General features: G+C 44.5%; 1 long non-coding RNA gene across 1 annotated transcript; it reads right to left on the reverse strand.

Annotated features, from left to right (window-relative positions):
• Positions 1 to 284: 284 nt before the first annotated feature.
• On the reverse strand, positions 285 to 3,136 carry LOC127922683 (uncharacterized). Its single transcript, XR_008111916.1, has 2 exons — positions 2,272 to 3,136; positions 285 to 1,074 (listed from the first exon to the last, which is right to left on the reverse strand). It is a non-coding gene; the product is annotated as an uncharacterized LOC127922683 (long non-coding RNA).
• Positions 3,137 to 7,000: the final 3,864 nt, after the last annotated feature.

Consider the following 7,000-nt stretch of genomic DNA (forward strand, 5'->3'; position numbering starts at 1 on the left):
CTGCCAAATAAAAGAACCAATGACCTAAACATGTTGAGTGGTTGATGTTTTAGGAATGACTGTCCTGCTGTCGATAAGAGACGATGAGTAGGCTACTGTAAGTGATGTCAGTAGAATAGGGTTTCCTAACTCGGTCCTGGGGACCGAACGTTCCCTTGGGGGCCTCGGGACCCAGTTTGAGAAACCCGGAAGTAGACTTTCACCCATTCTTTGATTTCCTTTTCTTTTTAAATGCTCCTGATTGTAGCTGATTATTGGGACAAACAAAACAATGTAAATCACACTTGTCTTAATCTGGATTTATTGTGTTGAATGTAGAGCAACATGAACAGAGTGGAGTTTGGTCCCACATCAAGGCATCAGGGACTGTTTACAGGCTTGCTGGGTTAGGTACTGTAACCCTGGGTTACTGTAGAATACATGGTGGGCAGCAAACCAATCAGAGAGGAGGAGGCAACTACTCATCAAACACAAAAACATTGAAAATGGCTAAAAAACATAATTAATTAAACGTGTAAATGTATATCTGAGTATTCTTGGAATCTCTGAAATAAGTTTAACTGCATTCTCAACTTCCTTCTCAATTGTATCTTCTAAGAGTGGAGTTGTGTCGAGACAGAGATCTTTCTTTGGATCGATGAACGTCGCTGGTGGCAGACTGAGACAATCCACCTGTTTCGTATAGAAGTCTAGTTCAGTAGCAGTGAGCTCCCGTCTCCTACTGTAGAGTGTTAGAGAGGTGAAGGTCTTCTCATCCTCATCCCATCTCTCCAGGGTCAGGAGACAGTCTGAGCACGTTGTCAGGAGAACCTCAGTAACAGGGCTGGGGGTCACTGAGGTCCATGTTTTATTGTCATGCAGAGTAAAGTTAGAGTTGATCCTGTAGCATCTGAATCGAAAAGCATTTAGATGTGGAATACCGATGCAAAAGAAATGGGCGATGTCAAGAATATTGTTCTGGGTACCGACCGGTACAGAGATCTCTATCCAGGCACTGTGTAATAAGGTATACAGTATTTGGTCCCAGAAAGGACCATCCGAACTCTCAGCAATATACATCCACTTTCCCAGAGTCTGCAAGACGGAAAGGCAGATAGACAATAACTGGGTCAGCTGACACAAACAACCCTGTCTCCCTAACTATGGGTGGACAGACAGAAGACGGACAGACAGATACACGGACAGACAGATGACGGACAGACAGATGACAGATACACAGACAGACAGATGACGGACAGACAGATACACGGACAGACAGATGACTGACAGACAGACAGACATACGGACAGACAGATGACGGACAGACAGATACACGGACAGACAGATACACGGACAAACAGATGACGGACAGACAGATGACGGACGGACAGACAGACAGACAGACAGACAGACAGACAGACAGACAGACAGACAGACAGACAGACAGACAGACAGACTATGGGTGGACAGACACTATGGGTGGACAGACAGAAGACGGACAGACAGATACACGGACAAACAGATGACGGACAGACAGATGACGGACAGACAGACAGACAGACAGACAGACAGACAGACAGACAGACAGACAGACTATGGGTGGACAGACACTATGGGTGGACAGACAGAAGACGGACAGACAGATACACGGACAAACAGATGACGGACAGACAGATGACGGACAGACAGACAGACAGACAGACAGACAGACAGACAGACAGACAGATGACAGACAGACGTACGGACAGACAGATGACAGACAGACAGACAGACAGACAGACAGACAGACAGACAGACAGACAGACAGACAGACAGACAGACAGATACACGGACAGACAGATGACGGACAGACAGATGACAGATACACAGACAGACAGATGACGGACAGACAGATGACAGATACACAGACAGACAGATGACGGACAGACAGATGACAGACAGACAGACGACGGACAGACAGATGGCGGACAGACAGATACACGGACAGACAGATAGCGGACAGATGACGGACAGACAGAAGACGGACAGACAGATGACAGACAGACAGACAGACAGACAGATGACAGACAGACATACAGACAGACAGATGACAGACAGACAGACAGACAGACAGACAGACAGACAGACAGACAGACAGACAGACAGACAGATGACGGACAGACAGATACACGGACAGACAGATACACGGACAGACAGATGACGGACAGACAGATGACGGACAGACAGACAGACAGACAGACAGGTGGATGGACAGACAGACAGTACAGTACAGTACAGTTCAGTAGATAGTACCTGATTGACACTGCTCAGCTCCAGTGGTCTCAGGAGATCCTCACAGGTTAAAGGGGCCGCCTGGGAGTCACTCACTGAGAGAAGGCCCAGGACAACAGTGAAACACACAGCCAGCATCATATCTCAATATGTCTCACTCACTATGATGACTCTCCCTGTGTCTCTGTACAGTAAGTCTGTCTCACTCACTATAATGACTCTCCTGTGTCTCTGTACAGTAAGTCTGTCTCACTCACTATGATGACTCTCCCTGTGTCTCTGTACAGTAAGTCTGTCTCACTCACTATAATGACTCTCCCTGTGTCTCTGTACAGTAAGTCTGTCTCACTCACTATAATGACTCTCCCTGTGTCTCTGTACAGTAAGTCTGTCTCACTCACTATAATGACTCTCCCTGTGTCTCTGTACAGTAAGTCTGTCTCACTCACTATAATGACTCTCCCTGTGTCTCTGTACAGTAAGTCTGTCTCACTCACTATAATGACTCTCCCTGTGTCTCTGTACAGTAAGTCTGTCTCACTCACTATAATGACTCTCCCTGTGTCTCTGTACAGTAAGTCTGTCTCACTCACTATAATGACTCTCCCTGTGTCTCTGTACAGTAAGTCTGTCTCACTCACTATAATGACTCTCCCTGTGTCTCTGTACAGTAAGTCTGTCTCACTTTGCCTGTTGATGTTTCAGTGATGCTCAGGATACTTCCAATCTTTATATAATCTGTTTTCTCTCCTCTGCCTTTCATGGTAGTACAGATCAGATGTCAGGGACATGTACTGTTTGTTCTGTCTGACAGAGGAGGCTGGTATGAGGATCTATAGGAGGACGGGCTCATTGTAATGGCTGGAATGGGATCATTGGAACGGTATCAAACACATCATATGGAAACCGTGTTTGACTCCGTTCCATTTTACTACATTCCAGCCAATACAATGAGGCCGTCCTCCTGTAGCTCCTCCCTGCTCTGCTGTCTGGGTTCACAGTTCCACCACTGTTTCTGAATCTAAACAAGACAAAGTCCCACTCTTAATCTCGTGTGGACAGACTACATAACATAAAAATGAGTATCTGACGCAATTATGCAACATTTTAGTCATGAGTTTCTGAAGTTTCTGAAATCAAATCACATTTTACAGTGAAATGCTGAATACAACAGGTGTAGTAGACCTTACAGTGAAATGCTGAATACAACAGGTGTAGTAGACCTTACAGTGAAATGCTGAATACAACAGGTGTAGTAGACCTTACAGTGAAATGCTGAATACAACAGGTGTAGTAGACCTTATAATGAAATGCTGAATACAACAGGTGTAGTAGACCTTACAGTGAAATGCTGAATACAACAGGTGTAGTAGACCTCACAGTGAAATGCTGAATACAACAGGTGTAGTAGACCTTACAGTGAAATGCTGAATACAACAGGTATAGTAGACCTTACAGTGAAATGCTGAATACAACAGGTGTAGTAGACCTTACAGTGAAATGCTGAATACAACAGGTGTAGTAGACCTTACAGTGAAATGCCGAATACAACAGGTGTAGTAGACCTTACAGTGAAATGCTGAATACAACAGGTGTAGTAGACCTCACAGTGAAATGCTGAATACAACAGGTGTAGTAGACTTTATAATGAAATGATGAATACACACATGTAGTAGACCTTACAGTGAAATGCTGAATACAACAGGTGTAGTAGACCTTACAGTGAAATGCTGAATACAACAGGTGTAGTAGACCTTACAGTGAAATGCTGAATACAACAGGTGTAGTAGACCTTACAGTGAAATGCTGAATACAACAGGTGTAGTAGACCTTATAGTGAAATGCAGAATACAACAGGTGCTAAATAAGGGTTGGACTGAAAACCTACAGGACAGTAGATCTTCAGGAAGAGGGTTGAGCAGCCCTGGATTAGCTGTTCAGAGTCTTGTGGCATGGGGTAGAAGCTGTTTAGAAGCCTTTTGGACCTAGACTTGGCGCTCCGGTACCGCTTGCCGTGCGGTAGCAGAGAGAACAGTCCATGACTAGGGTGTCTGGAGTCTTTAACCATTTTTAGGGCATTCTCTGACTCCGCCTGGTATAGAGGTCCTGGATGGCAGGAAGCTTGGCCCCAATGATGTACTGGGCCATACGCACTACCGTCTGTAGTGCCTTACGGTCGGAGGTCGAGCAGTTGCCATACCAGGCAGTGATGCTCTCAATGGTGCAGCTGTAAAACTTTTGAGGATCTGAGGACTCATGCCAAATCTTTTCAGTCTCCTGAGGGGAAACTTTGTCGTTCCCTCTTCACGACTGTCTTGGTGTGTTTGGACCATGATAGTTTGTTGGTGATGTGGACACCAAGGAACTTGAAGCTCTCAACCTGCTCTACCACTGCCTCGAATGAACCCATTCCTAAACAAATCCTGAACTCAGGGGTCAACATAACATACTGACTGTAAAAACAACCTGAACTCCAAGGTCCATGTAACATACTGACCATAAAAACAACCTGAACTCAGGGGTCAACATAACATACTGACTGTAAAAACAACCTGAACTCCAAGGTCCATGTAACATACTGACCATAAAAACAACCTGAACTCAGGGGTCAACATAACATACTGACTGTAAAAACAACCTGAACTCCAAGGTCCATGTAACATACTGACCATAAACACAACCTGAACTCAGGGGTCAACATAACATACTGACTGTAAAAACAACCTGAACTCCAAGGTCCATGTAACATACTGACCATAAAAACAACCTGAACTCAGGGGTCAACATAACATACTGACCATAAAAACAACCTGAACTCAGGGGTCAACATAACATACTGACTGTAAAAACAACCTGAACTCAGGGTCAACATAACATACTGACCATAAAAACAACCTGAACTCAGGGGTCAACATAACATACTGACCATAAAAACAACCTGAACTCAGGGGTCAACATAACATACTGACTGTAAAAACAACCTGAACTCCAAGGTCCATGTAACATACTGACCATAAAAACAACCTGAACTCAGGGGTCAACATAACATACTGACCATAAAAACAACCTGAACTCAGGGTCAACATAACATACTGACTGTAAAAACAACCTGAACTCAGGGGTCAACATAATATACTGACTGTAAAAGAGACAATAGGGCCTGTAACAAGTGTACTTGCTGGGTATGTGGCTAGATTATGAGGTCAGTCTGAACACAAACACCCAGTGGGTTTTGTTAACCAGAGGGGCATGAAACCATAGTGGTAAACACTAGTTCTGTTATGAGAAACAGGAAGTTGTGTCGGACAGAGATCTTTCTATGGATCCATGAACGCCGCTGGTGGCAAACTGAGACACCATGAAGATGGAGCAGATCAAGGAGAACGGGAGGCCCACCTGGCAGCCATGATGGAACGCCTGCAGGAGAAGTGAGAGAAGACTGGCCAGTAGTACTGTAGAAGTAGTAATAGAGCAGTAGAACCAGTAGTAGATGTAGTAGTAGTAGTAATAATGGAGTACTAGTAGTAGTATTAGTATTAGTATAAGTAGTAGTATTAGTAGTAGCGGTAGTACAGTAGTAGTAGTAGTAGTACTGCAGTAGTAGTACTAGTTATGTGGCAGTAGCAATGGTATTGTAGTAATGGTGCGTTAGGTAGTAATGTAACAGTAATGTAAGATGGAGCAGATCAAGGAGAACCGGGAGGCCCACCTGGCAGCCATGATGGAACACCTGCAGGAGAAGGTGAGAGAAGACTGGCCAGTAGTACTGTAGTAATAGTACTGCAGTAGTAGTAGTAGTTCTGTGGTAGTAGAAGTAATGGTGTAGCAGGGTAGTTGTGTAATTGTAATGTAAGATGGAGCAGATCAAGGAGAACCACCAGGCCCAACTGACCATCCTAACGATCCTCGACTTGGCGATGTCAAATGCAAAATGGCTTCCAACCTCTACGCAATAAACTGGATGCAGTCTATCACAGTGCCATCCGTTTTGTCACCAAAGCCCCATATACTACTCCACCACCGCGAGCCTGTACGCCCGTTGGCTGGCCCTCGCTTCCTACTCGTCGCCAAACCCACTGGCTCCAGGTCATCTACAAGACCCTGCTCGATAAAGTCCTCCTTATCTCAGCTCGCTGGTCACCATAGCAGCACCGACCTGTAGCACGCTCTCAGCAGGTATATCTCTCTGGTCACCCCAAAACCAATTCTTCCTTTGGCCGTCTCTCCTTCCAGTTCTCTGCTGCCAAGTCTCTGAAACTGGAAACACTTATCTCCCTCACAAGCTTTAAGCACCAGCTGTCAGAGCAGCTCACAGATTACTGCACCTGTACATAGCCCATCTATAATTTAGCCCAAACAGCTACCTCTTCCCCTACTGTATTTATTTATTTATTTTGCTCCTTTTACCCCATTGTTTCTATCTCCACTTTGCACATTCTTCCACTGCAAATCAACCATTCCAGTGTTTTACTTGCTATATTGTATTTACTTTGCCACTATGGCCTTTATTGCCTTTAACCCCTTATCTCACCTCATTTGCTCACATCGTATATAGACATGTTTATACTGTATTATTGACTGTGTTTGTTTTACTCCATGTGTAACTCTGTGTCGTTGTATCTAAGTTCGAACTGCTTTGCTTTATCTTGGCCAGGTCTCAGTTGTAAATGAGAACGGTTCTCAACTTGACTACCTGGTTAATAAAGGTGAAAAAATAAACATATATATATTTTTTTAAATGATGGAACTC

The sequence above is a fragment of the Oncorhynchus keta genome, unplaced genomic scaffold, assembly GCF_023373465.1.
Source record: "Oncorhynchus keta strain PuntledgeMale-10-30-2019 unplaced genomic scaffold, Oket_V2 Un_contig_26746_pilon_pilon, whole genome shotgun sequence".
NCBI lineage: Eukaryota > Metazoa > Chordata > Actinopteri > Salmoniformes > Salmonidae > Oncorhynchus > Oncorhynchus keta.